Genomic DNA, 20,887 nt, shown 5'->3' with positions numbered 1-20,887 from the left:
CAAAACAGTATGGGCTCTCTCTAGCCCACAGTGGGAACTGGAACTCCAGTTTCATAAATCTAATTACCTGAAGCACAGTCAGCAGACTAAAATTGATTTCTTTTCACCTTTGTGTTATATTCTTGGCATGATAAAGTGAGTATTTGTTAATTATTTACTTTTCAGTGTTAAGTTCTGTATTACCTGAGCTCAAATGTGGTCATTCAGGGAGCACATTTATCTTTGAATAATAAATCATATAATTTCATTGAATGAAATGATCGATGTTAGAGGGATATTAGAGATGATCAAACCTAATGCCATTATGAAGTTTAAGAAATTAAAACTTTGAGAAATCATATGTCTATCAGTAAAGGGTCAGATAGTAAATGCTGAGGCCTTGCAGGCCAGTCTGTTATCTTTGTTACTAGACCTTCCTTAAGGAATGGCTAGAGAAAGTTCTTCAAACAAATGAACAAATTATAAATGAAGGAATTTTCAAGCATCAGAAAGGAAGAAAGCAGAATTATGGGTATATACAATACAATAATCCTTTTCATATATTTATTTTATAAATCACATTTGATGATTGAAGCAAAAATAACACCATGTGATTCAAGACAATAATATTGAAGAGTGAGGATAAAGGTTCTAAATAGAAGTAAGGTTTCTGTACTGCACTCAAAGTGGTAAACTAATGATAACACTAAATTGTAATAAGTCATATATTTATAGTGTAATGACCACAGACATCACTGAAAACAACCACCAAGAGATGCTCAAAAAAATTATAAATGAATCAAGATGGAATCCTGAAACATGTTCACATAACACACAGAAAATTAAGGAAAGAGATACAGTAATAAGAACAGTAGAAGAATAAAAACAAATAATACAATGACAGACTTAAGTTCTAACATATCAATAATTACCTCAAGTGCTCTAAATATGCCAATAAAAACATTAAATGTCATATGGATTAAAAATAACAGTTATATACTACATACAAGAAACTTACTTCAGATTCAATAAAACAGGTAGACTAAAAGTTACAAGATTGAAAAAGATACACCATGCAAACATTCAATTTAGAAAATAATGAGTAGTTATAATTAACATCTAATAAAGTAGTCTTCTAAGCAAATAAAATTACTACATATGAGTGAAGAGACATCACATAATGATAAAAGGATCAATCCACAGGTAAGACATAATGATGCTAAATGTACACACCAAACCTCAGAGCCTCAAAATGCATGAGCAAAAACTGATAGAGGTGAAAGGAGAAATCTACCTTTATAGTTAGAAACTTCAAACCCCACCCTTCCCTCCCTGCCCACAGCAAATGATAGAACTAATGGACAGAAAATCAGCAAAGATGTAGAGATATGAACAACACAATCAACTGACAGTGTCACATTGAAAAAGTAAGAACACTACCCAATAGCAGCAGGATACTATCATACAATCACCCATGGAACATTCACCAACATAGATTTTTCCCTGGGCCATAAAACAAAACCACAACAAATTTAAAAGAATTCTGTAGAATATGTTCTTTGACTATAAAGGAATCAAACTACAATTTGATAATAGGAAGGCAACAGAAAAATCTCTAAACATATGTAAATTAAGCTACATACTACGAAATAATTCATAGGACAAGGAGAAGTTTTCAAAGGGAATTTTAAAAAAACAGACTTGAAAGAAAATGAAAGTACAGCGTATGAAAATATGTGAGATATAGCTAAAGCAGTACTGAGAAAGAAATTTATAGCATTTAATGGTTACATTTGAAATAAGACAAGGTCTCAGTTATCTAAGCTTCTACCTCAAGAAAATATAAAAGGAAGACCCTAAACCAAAGCAAAAAGGAGAAAGGACATAATAAAGTTAAGAGAAGAAATTAATGTCGATAAAAATAGGAAATTAGAGAATATTAGGAAAATATGGAATAAAAATCTAGTTCTAATAAATCAATAAAATTAATAAATCTCTAGTAAGACAACAATAAAAGAATACAGAAATCATTAATATCAGGATTATAATAGAAGACACAATTATAGATCCTGCAGCCATTGAAAAGATAACAAATACTATTAAAAAATGTATACTCATAAACTGGACAGTTTAGAAAAAAATGGACCATTCTGGAATAAACATAAGCTGTTAAAACTTAATGAAGACGAGATAGATACTCAGAATAATAATCCTATAACCATTAAATAAATTGAATTCATAATTAAAAGCTCCTCCTCCCAAAAACCTCTAGGCCTAGATGGTTTCACTGGAGAATTCTATCAAACACTTAAAGAATTAACACCAATTTTATACAGTCTCTTCCAGAAAATAGAAAAGGAAGGAGTACTTGTGAACTCATTTTACAAAAGCAATATAAACCTGTTAACAAAACTTGACACAAACAAACAAACAAAAATTTACAAATTAATATATCTCTATTCATATAAACTAATATGAACTTTAAATTAAAATGTTCAACAAAATATTAGCAAACTGAACTCAATAAAGTAAAAGTAATTATGCACATAACCAGGTGGGATTATTTCTATTATGTAAGGTTGTGGCACTATTTGGAAATCAATCAATATGATATGCCATATATCAACAAGCTAAAGGAAAAAAGCATTGATCATATTAATTAACTGAGATAAAGTATTTGATAAAATCCAATACTCATTCCTGATAATAACTCTCTAGAGGGGAACTACTTCAACTTAATAAAATCTAAAAGAAGTTACAGCTAACTTCATACTAAATGGTGAAAGGCTGAATGCTTTCCCTCTAATACTGGGAACAAGGCAAATATGACCTCTCTCATTACTCTATTCATCAGAGTACTGAAATTTCTAGCATTGCAATAAGGCAAGGAAAAAAAAAAAGCCATACAGATTTGAAGGATAAAATAAAACGTCCCTTATTTGCAAATGACATGATTGTCTATATAGAAAATCCTGAAGAATCTACAAAAAAGTAAAAATGTTCTGGAATTAATAAGTGAGTTAAGTAAGTTCACAGGATACAAGATCAACACATACACATCAATTGCATTTTTATATATTAATAATAACCATGGTGAAACTGAAAAGCACGGTATCATTTATAGTTGCTCCAAAGAAAATGAACTACTTAGATATATACTTATCAAAACACATATAGAATATACATGCTGTAAATTACAAAATGCAAATTAAAAAATCAAAATATACCTAGGTTAATGGCGATAAATATTTGCTTGTGGATTAGAAATAGTAAATATATCAGTTCTTTCCAAATTGACCTATAGATTTAATGTAATTCCTAAAAAACCCCACCAGAACTTTTGTAGATCTATTAATAGATAAGCTTATTCTAAAATTAATATGGAAAAGCACAGGCCTTAGGATAGCTAGAACAATCATGACAAAGAATAAAAAAATGGGAGCGATAACTCTACCCGATATTAATGTTTACTATAATCAGAAGAGTTCAACATTGGTGGATCGCTCTATCAAATATGAAGGCTTTTATACGGCTATATTAATCCGAAGAATGTGGTATTGGTTTTAGAAAAAAATAGAAGAAAATTTTCTAGATTTAGGGCTATGCAGAGTTCTTAGATTTGACCCTCAAAGCATGATCCCTACAACTAAAAATTGATAATTTGGGCCTCATCACAAAATTTTTGCTCCGGAAAAACCCATGTGAAGAGGATGAAGGACAAGATTAGAAGCAAATATTTGCAAACTATATATCCAATAAATGGACCAGCATCTAGAATACATAAAGACCCTCAAAACCCAACAGTGAACAACAACAGCAACAAAATAACACAATGCAATTAGAAAATGTGCAAAAGACATCTCACTGAAGAGGATATACATATGACAAATATGTACATAAAAAGATGTTCAATATTGTTAGCCATTAGGAAAATGGAAATTAAAACCACAGTGAGATATCACTATCCATCTATCAGATTAGCTAAGATAAACATTAATGAGAACACCAAACATCGAGCTGGTAAGGGAGCAAAGAAACTAGATCAAGCGTATGTTGCTGATAGAAATGTAAAATGGTAGAGACACTCTGGACAAGTATGGCAGATCAGATTATTCTTATAAAACTAAATAAGCAATAACATATAATCCAGCAATTACACTCCTAGGCATTTTTCCCAGAAAAGTACTTATATTCACACAAAAACCAATGTATATGAATATTCGTAGCATAGCAGCTTTATCTGTAATATCTCCAAACTGGAAACAGCCCAAAGGTCCTGCAACTGGTAAATGGTTAAATAAACCGTGGTACATCCATACTGTGTATGAAACACCATACTATGAAACACCACTCAGCAATAAAATGGAATGAGTTATTGATATAGTCAACAACTTGAAAGACTCTCCAGGGAATTATTCTAAATTTTTAAAAAGCCAAACCCAAAGGGTATGTGCTGTAGGACTCCGTTTTTGTAACATTTTTGAAGTGACAGAATTTTAGAAATGAAGAACAGATCAGTTATTGCCAGGGATTAGCAATGTGGGTAGGGTAGGTGAATGGGAGGTGGATGTGGTTATAAAAGGGTAACACAAAGGATTCATGTGGTAATAAAACCCTTCAATATCTTATCTGTGGTGGTAGATTCATGAGCCTACACATGTGACAAAATTGCATAGAATTAAATAGACACCCACACAGGCCCAAATAAGTACAAGCAAAACTGTAAATCTGAATAATATTGTCGGATTGTATCAATGCCTATATTCTGGTTGTGATATTGCACTTCAGTTTTGAAAAGAGGATTCAAGCTTCCCTGAAAGATGATATTTGAAGAGACATTCCTCTACCGACCAAAGCTACGCCACTGCACACACATCACTGATCAGGTGATCTAACTATAATATATCCAATGTAAAACTATAACATTTTTTAACGACTCCCCGGTGGCAAATAATTCAAAGCCATCTCCCTATTTATTGACAGTTGAGGAAAACATTAGGTAGTCATTAACTCCTAAGACTCTTTTTCAAATTAAATATACCCCATTCAGTATATTTCTTTTCTTACTGCTGTAGTGTCGAGAACATCCAAAAGAAAGGGAACATGAGAAAAGATTTTAATCCAAGTCTTCTATTTGCCCAAAACTATTCCCAAAAGAGTGAAGACAGAGAAGACAGAGAGACAAACAAAATATAAAGAGCAAGTAAACACGACAAATGAGGAAAAAAATGATATGCCCTATGCAGGAGAATACTATAGATGACACTACAAGTGACCTGGGTAGCTATAAAGAATAAGGATCCTTTCAATCCAAAGACCCCAAATGGGAAGAAGCTGAATGTGCAGAAGGAAGAGAAAGTGGTCAGTGAGGCTGGAGCACACTGAGGGGAGTGGTACAATGTGAGGTCAGTGAGAGTGGTTCACAGCATATGCGTTTTCCAGATCCAAGAGTTAGTATATATTATTCATCTTGGTCCTCCATTCTCTCCGGAGACCTTCACACCGCGTAATCTAAAGTTAAATGCATTGCATTGCACATGGCAGATTTCAATAACTGTTTATTAGATATAATTAAGCCAGACCTATTTAGCTTAATAGCTTCTTCTATGTTTTCTCCACAGTATCATACAGTGCCTCTGCTTCTAAAACAGCAAACAAATGAAACCCACAGGCATCTGCTCCTGGGGTCTTTCCAGGATTATTTTTTGGTTTCACTGGATAGGTCATTCCCCTAAGCACTTTGGCACTTCATGGATTCGATGAGCTCTTTAGTAAGTAATTTGGCTCTAGACCATGACAAACACAAAATAAATCCTGATCTAAGGAGACTATAGTAATTCATCCAGTTCATTATCAGTCACTGATTGAGTAAAGCAAAACCCGTTCCAGTCCAAATACATGAATGACAGCAACACATAAACATATTTCATAAATATGAAAATCATTCAGAATTGGAGAGGCTTTCCTAAACAGCATATAGAAATGCATAGCAGTGAGCAGAGTTGGGGAGGGTTGCTGAAGTTGTGTAACCTGAAGGTATCAGGGGAGATGGGTAGGACCAGAGCCAAACTAAAAGCACAGGGCTGATTGACAGTAAGAGATGTGCTGGACTCCTGGACCACCCTGTGTCTGTACCTGGGGCCTGAACCATTCCAGGAAAGGAGAAGAATATACTGCTCTTGACAGAAAGATAGTCACTCACCTCTACCTAATGAGGACAGACTGGGAGCCTAGAAGCATGTCACTTATTCTGAGTAAGAGTCCTGAGATTGTATGAGATTTTTAGTGCTGCCATAACAAATTACTACAAACTGAGTGGCTCAAAACAACAAAAATGTATTGTCTCAGTTTGGGAGGCTGAAAATCCAAAATCAGGTGAACACCTGTAGGGAAACTCCTTCTTTGCATCCTCTAGCTTCTAGTGGTTTGCCAGCCATCCTTGGCATTTCTTGTCTTGCAGCTGCATCACTCCAATCTCTGCCTACATTTTCACATGGTATTTCCTCTGTGTCTCTTCTCCTCTTATAATGCCAGTCATATTGGATTAAGAGCCCACCCTACTATAGTACGTCCTCATTTTAACTTAACTAATTTTATTTATAATGATACTCATTATGAACCTTAGGACTGCAACATATTTGTCGGAGGACACACAACCCACCAAACACACCCAGCCAAATTATCCAAGCATGAGGGTAGAATGAAGACATTTTCAGACATACTGAACCTGTTACAGGAATGTGTAGAGAACTGCATCCTAGTGGTTATTGCTACAACATCCTTTTCCACGCATTTATCTATCCATATAATATGGTTTTACTGGATTTTAAATGTTACATAAATGTTTTATTGTGAATACCCTGTTGCTGCTTTCTGTTTTTCACTTATTACATTTTTGAGGTTTATTTACATTAGAAAGCTAGTTAATTTTTTTCATTGCTATATGGTATTTTATTATAGAGATATAAGCTATTTACCAAAACTTTTTTCTTTGGATGAATGTATGTTATTCTCTATTTGCCTTTTAAGAGTGCATGTTTTTTTTTTAATTATTTTTTTCAGTCGCAGTTGATATTCAATATAATTTTATGTTAGTTTCAGATTTAAAGCATAGTGATTCGACATTTATTTAATTTATGCAATGATCTTCCTGATTAATCTAGTAAATTCCTGGCACTATACGTAGTTGTTGCAACATTATTGACTATTCTCTATGCTGTACTTAACATCCCCATGACTATTTTGTAACTACTAAATTGTACTTCCTAATCACTTCACCCTTTTCACTCATCTCCTAAACACCTCTCCCCTCTGGCAACTATCAGTTTGTTCTCTGTATCTATGAGTCTGTTTCTGTTTTGTTTGTTCTCTTATTTCGTTCTTCAGATTCCACATATAAGTGAGATCATATTTGTCTTTCTCAATCTGACTTATTTCACTTAGCATAATGCCCTCCAGGTCTATTCATGTTGTTGCAAATGGTAAGATTTCATCCTTTTTTATAGCCCAGTAATATCCCATTGTATGTATGTACTACAGCTTCTTTATCCAATTTTCTATTGATGGGCACTTGGGTAGATTCCAAAGCTTAGCTATTGTACATAGTGCTGCAATCAACATAGGAGTACATATATCTTTTTGAATTAGTATTTTGAATTTCTTCAGGTAAATACCCAGAAGTAGAATTGATGGGTCATCAGGTAGTTCTATTTTGAATTATTTGAGGACCCTCCGTACTGTTTCCCATAGTGGCTGCACCAATTTGTAATCCCACCGACATTGTATGGGGGTTCCCTTTTCTTCACATCCTTGCCAATACTTGTTGTTTGTTGATTTATTGATGATTGCTATCCTGACAAGTGTTAGGTAATGTCTCATTGTGGTTTTAATTTGCATTTCTCTGATGATTAGTGATATTAAGCATCTTTTCATATGTCTATTGGCCACATGTATGTCTTCTATGGAGAAATGCTTACTCAGGTCCTCTGCCCATTTTTTAATTGGATTGTTTGTTTCTTTGGTGTTGAGTTGTATGAGTTTTTTATATATTTTGGTTATTGACTCCTTTTCAGATGTATCATTGGCAAATATCTTCTCCCATTCAGTAGGCTGTCTTTTCATTTTGTTTATGGTTTCCTTTGTATGCAAAAACTTTTTAGTTTAATGTAGTCCCACTTGTTTCTTTTATTCTTTTTTATCCCTTGCTCGAATAGATAAATCAGAATTTTTAAAAAAAATCACTAAAAACAATGTTACAGAGTTTATTGTCTATGTTTTCTTCTTGGAGTTTTGTGGTTTTGGGTCTTACATTTAAGTTTTTAATCCATTTTGAGTTTACTCTTGTATATGGTGTAAAAAGGTGGTCCAATTTCATTTTTTTGCATGTATCTGTCCAGTTTTCCCAAATCCATTTGTTGAATAGGCTGTTTTTATCCCACTGTATGTTTTTGCCTCTTTTATCATAAATTAAGTGACCGTATAGGTGTGGGTTTATTTCTGGGCTCTCTATTCCGTTTCATTTATCTGTGTGTCTATTTTTATGCCAGTACCATGCTGTTTTGATTACTATAGCCTTGTAGTATAATTTGATATTAGGCAGTGTGATGCCTCCAACTTTCTCTTTCTTTCTCAAGAGTCCTGTGGCTATTTGGAGTCTTTTGTGGTTTCACATAAATTTGAAGATTATTTGTTCCAGTTCTGTGAAAAATGTCTTGACATTTTGATAGGGATTGCATTGAACCTATAGATTACGTTGGGTGGACACTTTAATGATGTTAATTCTTCCTATCCATGAACACAGCATGGTATATGCTTCCATTTATTTGTATCTTCTTTGGTTTCTTTCATCAATGTCTTGTAGTTTTCTGAGTACAGGTTTGTTATTTTTTTGGTTAAATTTATTCCTAGGTTATTTATTTATTTATTTACTTACTTATTTACTTATTTATTTATTTATTTATTTATTTATTTATTTATTTGATGCAGTTCTAGATGAGATTTTTTAAATTCTCTTTCTGACAGTTTGTTATTAGTGTATAAAATATAAAAATGCAACTGATTTCTGAATATTAATTATTTGTCCTGCTACTGCACTGAATTTATTTATCAGTTCTAATAGTTTTTTGATGGAATCTTTAGGGTTCTCTAAATATAGTATTTTATCATCTGCATATAATGACAGTATTACTTCTTCCTTTCTGATTTGGATGCCTTTAATTTCTTTTTCTTGTCTGATTGCTGTGGCTAGGAGTTCCAATACGATGTTGGATATAAGGGATGATAGTAGGTATGCTTGTATTGTTCCTGATCTTAAGAAGAAGAACACTTTAAAATTTTCCCCATTGAATCTGAGGTTAGCTGTGGGTTTGTTATACATGACCTCTATTATGTTGAGGTGTATTTCCTCTATTCTAACTTTGCTGAGAGTTTTTATCATAAATGGATGCTGGATTTTGTCAATCACTTTTTCTGTATTTATTGATAAGAGCATATGATTTTTATCTTTTTTTTTGTTTGTTTAGGTGGTGTATCATGTTAATTGCTTTGCGTGTGTTGAACCAAACTTGCATCCCAGGAATAAATCTCACTTGATCATGGTATATGTTTTCTTTTTTATATATTTCTGAATTTGGATGCTAATATTTTGTTGAGGATTTTTGCATCTGTTGTTCATCAGGGATATCAGCTTATAATTTTTATTTTATAATGTCTTTGTCTGGTTTTGATATCAGGGTAATGGTGGCCTTGTAAAAAGAGCTTACAAGCTTTCTCTCCTCTTGAATTTTTTGGAACAGTTTGAGAAGAATAGGTGTTAATTCTCTGAATGTCTGATAAAATTCATCTGTGAAACATCCAGTCCAAGACTTTTGTTTGGGAGTTTTTTTTTTATTTATAATTCTTTTGTTAGTAGTAATTGGTCAGTTCAGATTTTCTGTTTCTTCTTGATTCAGTCTTGAAAGATTGTATGTTTTTAGAAATTTGTCCATTTTTTCCAGATTGTCCAATTCATAAGCATACAATTGTTCATAGTATTTTCTCATAATCCTTTGTATTTCTGTTGTGTTCTTGTCACTTCTCTTTCATTTCTGATTTTATTTATTTCATTTCTCTTTTTTTCTTGATGAATCTGGTTAAAGATTTATCAATTTTATTTATCTTTTCAAAAAAAACAGTTCTTGGCTTTATTGACCTTTTGTATTTTTTTTAGACTTTATTTTGTTTTTTTCCACTCTGATTATTATTTTCTTCCTTCTACTAAATTTGGACTTTCTTTGCTGTTCCTTTTCAAGTTCCTTGAAGTATATAGTTACATTATTTATTTGAGATGTTTGTTTGTTTGTTTCTTGAGGTAGTCCTATTTTGCTAAGAATTTCCTTCTTAGGACTACTTTTGCTTTGTTCCACAGATTTTGGGTCATTGTGTTTTCATTTTCATTTGTCTCAGGGTATCTCTTGAGTTCTTTCATTTGTTGTTGACTCATTCATTCTTTAGTAGCATGTTATTTAGCCTCCATATGTTTGTGTGTTTTTCCATTTTCTTCTTGTAATTGATTTCTAGTTTTATACCATTGTGGTTGAAGAAGACACTTGATATGATTTCAATCTTCTTAAATTTATTGAGGCTTGTTTTGTGGCCTAACATGTGGTCTATCTTGAAAAATCCTCAATGTGCACGTGAAAAGAATGTATATTCTGCTGTTTTGGGGTGAAATGCTCTAAAATATCAATTAATCCCATCCAATCTAGTGTGTCATTTAAGTCTCCTGTTTCCTAGTTGATTTCTTGTCTGGAAGATCTATTCATTGATGTTAATGGGTTGTTACAGTCCCCTACTATGACTGCATTACTCTCAATCTCTCCTGTCAGTCAATATTTGCTTTATATATTTGCTTTATATTTACTTTATATATTTAGGTGCTCCTGTGTTGGGTGCATAAATCTTTAAAAGGGTTGCATCTTCTTGTCGAATTGATCCCTTTATTATTATGTAATGTAGTTTTGTTTTTGTTTTTTTGTTTGTTTGTTAGTTTGTTTTATTTTTTAAATTGTGGAGAACAGTGTGTTTCTCCAGGGCCCATCAGCTCCAAGTTGTTGTCCTTCAATCTAGTTGTGGAGGGCGCAGCTCAGCTCCAAGTCCAGTCACTGTTTTTCAGTCTTAGCTGCAGGGGATGCAGCCCACTATCCTGTGCAGGAATTGAACCAGCAACCTTGTTATTTAGAGCTCACACTCTAACCACCTGAGCCATCCAGCCACCCCTGTGGTAGCTCAGTGGCAGCTTGTTGTCTTCAATCTAGTTGTGGAGGGTGCAGCTCATTGGCACATCTGGGAATCAAACTGGCAACCCTGTTGTTAATAGTCCGCTTTCTAACCAACTGAGCCATCCTGCCACCCCCTCTTCATCAATTTTAAATGATAGCCTTGCTGGGTAAAGTAGCCATGTCTGTAGGTCCTTGTTTTTCATCACTTTGAATATATTGTGTTAATCCCTTCTTTCCTGCAAAGTTTCTGTTGAGAAATCAGCTGCTAGTCTTATGGGGGATCCCTTGTAGGTTACTAACTGATTTTCTCTTGCTACTTATAAGAGTCTCTCTTTGTCTTTAATTTTTGGCATTTTCATTATGATGTGTTTTGATGGGAGCCTCTTTGGGTCATCTTGTTTGGGACTCTCTGTTCTTCCTGGATTTGTATATCTATTTCCTTCACCAAGCTAGGAAAGTTTTCTGTTATTATTTCTTCAAATAGTTTCACAATCCCTTGCTTTCTCTCTTCACCTCCTGGTGCTCCTATGATGTGAATATCGTTATACTTGACATTGTCTCAGAGGTCCCTTAAACTATCATCATTTTTTATTCCCTTTTTTTTTTTTTTTTTGCTGTTCTGAATGGGTGTTTTATGCTACCTTGTCTTCTAAATCACTGATTTGCTCATCAGCTTCATCTAATCTGCTGGTGATTCCTTGTAGTGCATTCTTCATTTCAGTTCTTGTATTATTCACTTCTGTTTGGTTCTTTTGATGGTTTCTATGTTCTTTTTCATGCTTGATATCTCTTTGTTGAAGTTCTCACTAAGTTCTTTGAGCAACCTTATAACCATTGTTTTGAACTCTATATCTGGTGAGTTGCTTGCTTCCATTTCGTTTAGTGATTTTCTTGAGTTTTCTCTTGTTCTTTCATTTGAGACATATTTCTTTGTTTCCCTATTTTGGCTGCCTCTCTGTGTTTGTTTTTATGTAGTAGGTAGATCTGCTACATCTCCCATTCTTAGCCAGTGGCCTTATGCGGTAGATGCCTTGTGGTACTCAGTGACATAGTCTCCCTGTTCTCCTTTGCTGGAGGCTCCAGGAGTATCCCTCTGTGGGTTATATGTGCCTTCCTGTTGCAGTTGAACATTAATTGCTATTGACATGTCCTTTGGTGGGATTGACCCTTAGGCTGATTGGCTGTGGGGTTTGGCCATGTCCACAGCTTCTGTGCTGCTTAACAGGGGGTTTATCCTAAGCAGCAGGATTTGCCCCAGTGGGCCCTGGTGCCTGCTGAGATGGCCCTTTGAGTGTGCTTCTTGTGGTGCTAAGTGGGTCATGCTTTGCTGTTGTCTGAGCTGACCTCCAGATATGTTGGTTCTGGTGCCTCTTAGGAGGGGCTGCATTGCAAGCTGAGATTAGCCACTGCCTGTGACTAGCTGAGGACTACCTGGTAAAAGCTACAAAGTGATCTGCAGTTGGTTGCTCCCTGTACTAGACCTGGAGGCTTGTGTATGAGTCCATGTTGCAAACTGTGGATGGCTGCCACCAGTAACAGGGCTGTGGTAGATTGTAAAACTCCCAGGACACTCTGAGTCCTGCTGCTTGCTCCTATAAGGCTCAGCCACTGATAGAGTCTCTTGTGGTACATGAGTTGGGTGAGGCGGGATCTCAAGGAGTCACCAGGGATGAGTGTTTAACAAGTTAATGTAGATTCTGGTTTGTTGGTAATGCTGAGCCTGGAGCTACTCAGCCAAAATCTCAGAGCACACTGAGGCCAGTCGCCACCCATCTGGGCTGACAAACCACTGAGTTTTTCACAAAAGAGTGCAATGAGAACAGGCCTGCTGTTCACTGGGAAAATGTCTCAGGTGCTGAGTGAGCTGGGTGAGGCGGGGTCTTAGGAAGTCACTAGGGTAGATCAAGTGGTGCAGCAAGCAGAGTTCACCAGGCCAATGAAGATTCAGATTTGGCCATGTGGGGCAAGACTCAACACAGGAAAGATGGCACCCACCTGTTGGCTGTATAGGAGGAGAGTTCTACACAGGGAAATTGGCAACTGTCCTTCCAGTCTTCATCCTCAAGTCACACACCTCAGTTTTTCCCTGTATGTCTCTGATGTCTCCTGAGTCACTGTCCCTCTGCCAAAGCCCAGGGTGAGTGCCTGCAAGCAAGTGAGCTTTTGTGTGAGCCCTTTAATAAGATGTCTGTGTTTCCTACAGCCTTCCATCCCACCCAGATGGTTAGAACCCCACTGTTTTTCACAGTCAGTTGTTGTACAGGCTCCTCTACCCAGCACTGGAACTTGGGGTTGGGGACCCTGTTGTGGGGCTGGAGTTCTTCACTTTTTCCTGGCCAAGATATCCCTCCTGATTCTCAACTGCCACATGCAAGTGTTGGGCTACTCATTCCACCTCTATTGCCACTCCTACCAGTCTTGATATGGCTTCTTCTTTATATTCTTAGTTATAAAACTTCTGTTCAGCTAGACTTCAGATTGTTCTCCAGGTTGACTGTTTTATAATTTAATTGTAATTTTAATGTGGTCATAGGAGGACACAAGCACAGTGTTTATCTACTCTGCCATCTTGGTTCCTGGCATGGTCAAGAATGCATGTTTTTTTTTTCTCTATTGGTCTCTTAAGAACCATTCTCCGTCCTTGTCTGCCTGGCTGTGTGCTGTGAAGGCTTACCTCTTGGAAGTACATCTTTGGACTACATTGCTCTCAAACTTAGAGTTGGGCTTGACAAGACACCAAGGGCAAGGCAAGACACCAATGGGAGATGAACTGGCAGGAGAACAGGAAAGTAGTGCTTTCCCTTTGCTGTCTACTTTTTTTTTATAGTGGCTGCATTTCTCTATCAACCCCCTGGAGGGCAGCCCCTCACCCATGGCTACAGTGCTCTAGATTCTGATAACACTTCTTCATCCTCCAATCCCTCCAGGTCTAGGGGTGATAATGAAGTTCAGCCCTTACTACTGCCTGGGTGCTTTACTCACCTTTATTGGTCCCTTAAACTTGCGAGTTCTACTGTAGTTCGCTTTTTTTTTTCAATGCCTCAATATATTTTTTGAGTATGCCATTTATTTCTTGCCAAAATATTGACTGATACAATAACTGGTTCCAGAAGTGGTCCTAAGACAGTCCATCAAATTGGATTATGAGATTGGGTCACTCATATATTTTATAAATGCCTGAATAGACTGTTTGCTAGGGGGAAATGAGGCCCTGGTAATCTGAGGCAAGCAATAGTTGGTATCTTTACTAAAGCAAATCTGCCTCTGGCATATGATATATACCTGCTGTCCTAGCAAATGCTTGCCTTTTAGTTTCCATCAATAAATAAAACCCGAAACATCTCACCTTTGCCCAGCGTTCAGCAGTATAGCTTTGCTGTCTTTTATCAAAGTTATGTCTGATCTCTTTCATATTATAGTCTATACGGGAGCAGTAATCCTCAAAGTGTCATCTATGGACTGGTGTTTGATCCATGTTTCTTACTTATCTCCAATGAATTAAGGAGTTTGTACCAGAATGTCACTAAATGTACTGTTTAGCTCAGTGACAACTTTTTCTTAGCAGGACTTTTTTGATGAAGGAACAGTGCATTGATTTACATTCTGGTGCAAGATCTTTAACTTATTGTTGTAGACAGACACTTTCAATAACTGGTATTCTGGTCTAGAGGGACCTTGATTATCTTTATATGCAATAGAATATCATGTTGGAGCATACTAATTTGACCATGCCCTCAGGAAAAAAAATCTCACAACCAGATGCCTTAAGAAGAAAAAGCATGACTGAGGAAGGGAGGAAATCATGTGAAAGTTCAGAGACCTCTCATACTATGAAGTTTCTAGTAAGACAGTGGTGTGAAAATGTCAAGATATTCCTTCTTAAATGAGAGACAAGCCACCTCACTTTGCATAGCTTATGGCAGAAAGAGCCCTAGCACTTAGGATATCTAAGACATTATATTTGGGTATACTGCTCAGGTCCATCTAGTAGGTAATCTGTAAGGCTTCTTGTTCCAAGAGACATGTTGGGCAAGAGAGGGTCTGAAGCAGTTTTAGGCTTCTGCACAAGCTGACCTGCCACTTAGGCCTATGGCCCAGCAGACTGAATGTTACATGAAGAATTCGTCACAGAAAGAAATAAAGTATGTGGCCAGCAGCAGTCATATGACAATGCAGATTCCCGAGGTTTTGGAGGATGGCTATTTCTTCTTCCGCTAGCTACTGTTTTCCATTGGTAAACCTGCTTTAGGTTTGCTACTTGGCCCTAGAAGAAAACAAACAGCCAAGTATGGTATGGAATACCCAGTGACTATAACAATGGGTTATAAGAATGGGTACCATAAAAACTGAGTGTTACCTGACCCAAGAAATTGTTAAGGTGGATATGTGCAGCAACATTCCATTATGAAATGTGAGATATATATATATGTGTGTGTGTGTATATATATATATATATATATATATATTTCCCTAGACTCCACTCTCTCTATATATATATGAGATTGAGCCTGAGCAGAGAAAGAAATCACAAGTAGATTTCAGAACAGAAGTGGCGGCTCAGACTCCCCTGACACCTGCTCCTAGTCTTCAGTCCTCTCCTCTAACTCATATCTTTGGCCTCGTTGAGATACTAAAATCATCTTGTTTTTATTAGTTAGGTAACAGGTTGTTGGCATGTCAGCACAATTTCCACTCTTCTTGTTTGGCAGGATCTAGAACAATGTTGGGAAACAACTGTCTGTGAGCCAGATTCAGCCCACCACCTCTTTGGACTGCTCCAGAGTTCAGAAATTATTTTCTTTTTTTTTTTACATTTGTAAATGGTTGTAGGGAGAATCAAAACGAAACAAGAGTTTGTAACAAAGTAGCAGAAGGTAGTATTCCCTTGTAGAGGATAAGGAAACTCTTGGGTTTTGGCAGGCAGCTGACAGGAAGTTTCACTAGAATCTCCTAGGCATCGTCTTGTGAATTAGGCACATACCGGTAGAACCAGCAGAGATCACAAGGGACCCTTGCACTTATGATTTCCTAAATTCTGATGGGAGTTTTTCCCTAGACTTCACTCTTCCCACACTTGCAAAGTCTTGTGTGAGTTTTACATTCTTATATTTAATCCCTTCTTCTTGGAACTGCCTACAGTGGCTATTTCTGATCTTCTACTCAAACCACTACTGAATGAATATGAAAAGCAACAAACCAGTGAGGAAAACAGGATAACTGGCACATAGCTACAGCTATAACTAGAATTATGTGTTCTGTGAGAGCATATAATAAAGGAATTTTTACCTATTCTGTTAAATCAGGGAAGGTTTCCATGAGGAAGAGAAGATTGATCTTAGATCTCAAAAAATAAAAATTAACCAGGCAAAAGACTGGAACTTTCAGGTCAGAGAAAGTATTATAGGAATGAGGGCTGGTATGCAAATAACATTTTAGTAGGAAGAATATGAGGCTATAAAGAAAAAATAAAGTCAATTAAGGAAAACTTAGAGAGCAAGGTTCAATAAAAAGCTGGAGAAGGAGAGAGGCCATACAATACAGATCCTTCTAGGCTGTGTTAGGGTTTTTCTCCCATGAGCAGTAAGAAACATTTTCATCCATTTGTTGGCCATAAAAACTTTATGAAAGAGATGACATGAGAGATAAGGCTTGACTAAATGGTGGAAGAGTGGTGAGAGAGGAAGGCACTCCAAAATGGGGACAAGATATTTCAGTGTATTTTAGTTAGTTTAGCTGGAACAGAATATAGTGGAGATTAAAGACAAAGTGTGGAGGCCTAACATGGCAGAGATTTGGATTTTATTTTATTGTCAATGAAAAGTTATCCAAACAGCCATAACTATACTCTTCTGTGGATATTTCTTGTTGTAAACATAAACTGAAATATCAAATTTGAATTTAAGTTGAGAAATACTGTTGGCTTTTGTTAATGATAGAGTTTTGTGGTTCTAGAAATGAGACGAAGAGGCTTAAAGATACAGGAAACGGGTGGCTTTGGTAAAGAGTTTGTGTTTTTTTTATATTAAACAGAGCTGTTGCAGAGTTTTCATGTCAGGGCTATAAAAATAGAGGAAATGGATTGTGGCACTTTTGAATATTAGGCTGTATCTTAGTTACCCAGCTCTTGCAATCTTACCTACCTTATGAAGAAGGAAAGAAAAAGGATGCTAAATTAGACAAACAGTCCTTGAAGAGACAAGAAAAAAAATAATTTAAGTATATATTTAAAAGTACTATTCCTTGTCTTAGAAGAAACAAAATCAAGAAAATAATTTAGAAAAAATAATAATAATTTAGTATATATTTACAATAGCGGGGTAAGAAAAAAAAGAAGCACCATTATAACAGAGTTAGGAAATGTTGTAGGTCAATTTTCCTAAAAAGAGATCTTGAAGTGGAGATTAACATGCAAACAGTTTAAAAGGGAAGTGAGTTTGAGAACAACAAACGTGAATTAGCAAAGCAGGATTGGGCAGAGAGAGAAAGTTAACCACTATGCAGTTGCAGCAGAACTGGGTTGGCACTTCAGAGTTGCGGGTTGCTCCAACTGAGGCAAAGAGGACAGGCATTTGTGTCCCTGCATTGACCAATCATTGGCTGCAGGTTACCCAGAGGGAAGGTACATAACTTTGGATTGAGGAAGATTCCACAAACCTCTGGTAATTCCTAGGGAAGGACTCAGTAAGAGTTGTCAATAGTCAACACTTCTGATAACTGGGGAATGGGTGCATAGGCTCCGAGGAAGGACGTGGGTGGTACACATCAGCATTCATTACAGGTCATCCCCGTGTGTTTCTTGGATCCACTGATTTTGCATAATGAACTCACTCTATCTGGAATCAGCTCTTCCAAGTTTCTGGTTGGCCTCAATTACCAGAAAAACCTATAAGAGGAAGGTTAACAGTACAAACTGCAGATCTTACTGCTGCAGCTAATTTCAAAGATATCGATCGTCTTCTTCCTCTGTTACTCATTCTTAGATTTGTCTCACTCTTGACTAACTCCTCTGCTACTCTTGCTGGCATATGTGGATGAGTGTTGCAAACTCTCATCCTTGAGGATCCATGAGGGATGAGAACCTCTAGTGCTCATGCTTTTCCTGAGCCATAACTGCTGTTCTTGGTTGTTTACTGTCAACAAGGACCGTAGGAAAACCAACCAGTGGATTATTTGGATGTGAAATGAATTGCTCCCTGACCCCACTGCGTACTAGCAGCCTTGCCTCCCGATGAAACTTAGCATCCGTTATACCTGCCAGGTTGGTGACACCATTGTTTGCCTGCTGAACTCTGGATACAAGGAGTTTGAAGTGGCCAGGGGTCAAATTTTGATGGTAAAGTTTGATGGGAATCTTTTTCTGTTTCTCTCTGGGAAGCGAATATCTAGAGCCACAGGGCTTAGAATTGAAGGTACAGGAAACAAAATTCCGAGAGATCACTGAGATTGATGGTCATTAGAGCCACTCTTACCTGCACCCCTTGATCCCTGTATCCATATATTTATATATTGAGGGCACAGTACAATATAATGGATATCGATTTGGGGTACGTAGCACATCATGAAGGATGGTGCATCATTATCCCAGCTGCTATCTCATCTGCACATTCACAAGCTATTCTGTCATTCTATCAAGCTGGTAGTTTCTGGGTAATATGGAATGTAACAGGACCAGAGGACCCATAACCATGTGCACACTATTAACTGCTTTTACTTTACAATATTTCCTTTAGTTTTATTTGTTTTACATGGGATCCCATGTTGGTGGATCAAAAACTCTGTAAGACTTTGGATAATGAGCCCCTGGTTGAGGTCCTGAAGGCAGGAAAGACAACCAATTTCCAGAAAAACTGTTGATTCTAGTCAACATAAATTTCTCATTATTGCAGTATAGAAGGAATTCTATGTACTCAACTTACAACCAAGTGACTGGTTCATCTCCTCAATAGATAGTACCATACTGAGGACTCAGCCTTGGTCTCAGTTACTGTCAGGTTAAACATTTGCCAGTGGTGAAGGACAGAGGCTGTGTAACCATCAATTAGCTGTGTAATTCTGTCCACTTTGTTGTAGTGGATATTTTTTTGTATCAATATGCAATACAATATGCAATTTTTTGTATCAATATGGACCTTCACTTTCCATGTCCTTCTAACAGGTGTATCTACACACATCTTCCCAAAATCTCCTTATCTGCAATCTTCCAGCTTTTCTTACACCAGGACCTCAAACAAATATCCAAGCCGTTTTTCACTGTTCATGAGTCCATGTATATTCATACATGGTTGTTTCTCTTTCCATGCAAAGTGGTTGGCTAGTTGCCCCAAACTTTTTGAGTGCTATAATTGTTTTTTAACCACTGTCTTTCAAGGCCACCACTAAGTGGGACTGTAGTAGAATAGCTGTCTATTTTTAGCTTGTACCCATATATTGAATCAAACAATTTATGAACTCAGCTTGGCCTCCCCCTGCTTCCCATTTTAGCTGGTAACTTCTCATTTAGCTCTAGCTATTCAATGAGAGAAGGGTGCTGGTGCAAGAGTAATGGATGACATGAAGTCTGCACTATCTTATGTGAAGTTTACTTGTCTTCCTTTGCTTGCTTCAGGTGATACCACTTCCATCCTATAATGAATTGATTCTAGCTAGGACTGTCGGTCTTCTGACTTGGTGCGTCCGAGAGAACCCAACTTAAGGTGGGTAGCTCAGGCCTTTTTGTTGCTTTGTGTCTATGGTCAGATACTCAGTTTCTACTAGAACACAGTAGCAAACCAAGAGCTGTTTTTAGAATGATTAATCATGCACTGGTATTGCTCCAGAACCCATGTTATGATTATCCTAATAGGAAGTACCCTATGTACCACATGATACCTTTCCCACCACAGATAATTTTAATACAATGAGTCTGTCAGGTTTCAGGGCCCAAGCAGCTGGGATACTTGAACTGCAACTTGGATCTGCTTAGAACCCTTTCTTGCTCTGGACCCCCTCAAAGCCAGCAGGCTTCTTATCACTCAGTAAATAGGTCAATTTACTTTCCAGAGCATGGGGCATGCTGTTTCCTGAATTGGGAGAGTTCTACTAGGCATTGCCCTTCCTTCTGCTTAGGAGGTGAAAGACGCAGTTCTTTGTTTATTACTTTGGGTAGTTCTTTGTTCTGTACTTTGGATGTCTCAACCTGCCGTAGACAATTGGACTCTTCAAAACTTTACTAATGTGGCATGTCATTGAATCTTTGTAGAGTTTATCTACCACTCTCAGAGGTTGCTATTTCTTATCAAGTTCTACAATGTATTTACCACTTCTTGCTCACCAGTTCTGATTAGCATTTTTTCATTGAACAGTAAACTAATTTGATCTTTTGCAAAATGTTCCAAATATCCAGGTCCTTTCACGCTGTTTTATGAACGAGAGTGACAGAAAACTGCAGATCTAGGACAAGACCGTAAATATGTGCTGCCACTCGTCCCACATGGATGTGAAAAATTTTCAGTCTTCTTTCCTGATAGGGATGAGAAGAACTAACTTTCCAGATCAGTGGCCATATATCACATTCTTGAGCCATGTTAATTTGCTCTAATGAAGATAATATATCTGGAGTGATACTAATGTCTGCTATTTCCCAAAGTTGCAATGTTTTTTTTAAACTGTGC

This window comes from Rhinolophus ferrumequinum, chromosome 3, assembly GCF_004115265.2.
Source record: "Rhinolophus ferrumequinum isolate MPI-CBG mRhiFer1 chromosome 3, mRhiFer1_v1.p, whole genome shotgun sequence".
NCBI classification, from domain to species: Eukaryota; Metazoa; Chordata; class Mammalia; order Chiroptera; family Rhinolophidae; genus Rhinolophus; species Rhinolophus ferrumequinum.
Note: the sequence above shows the minus strand (reverse complement) of the source record.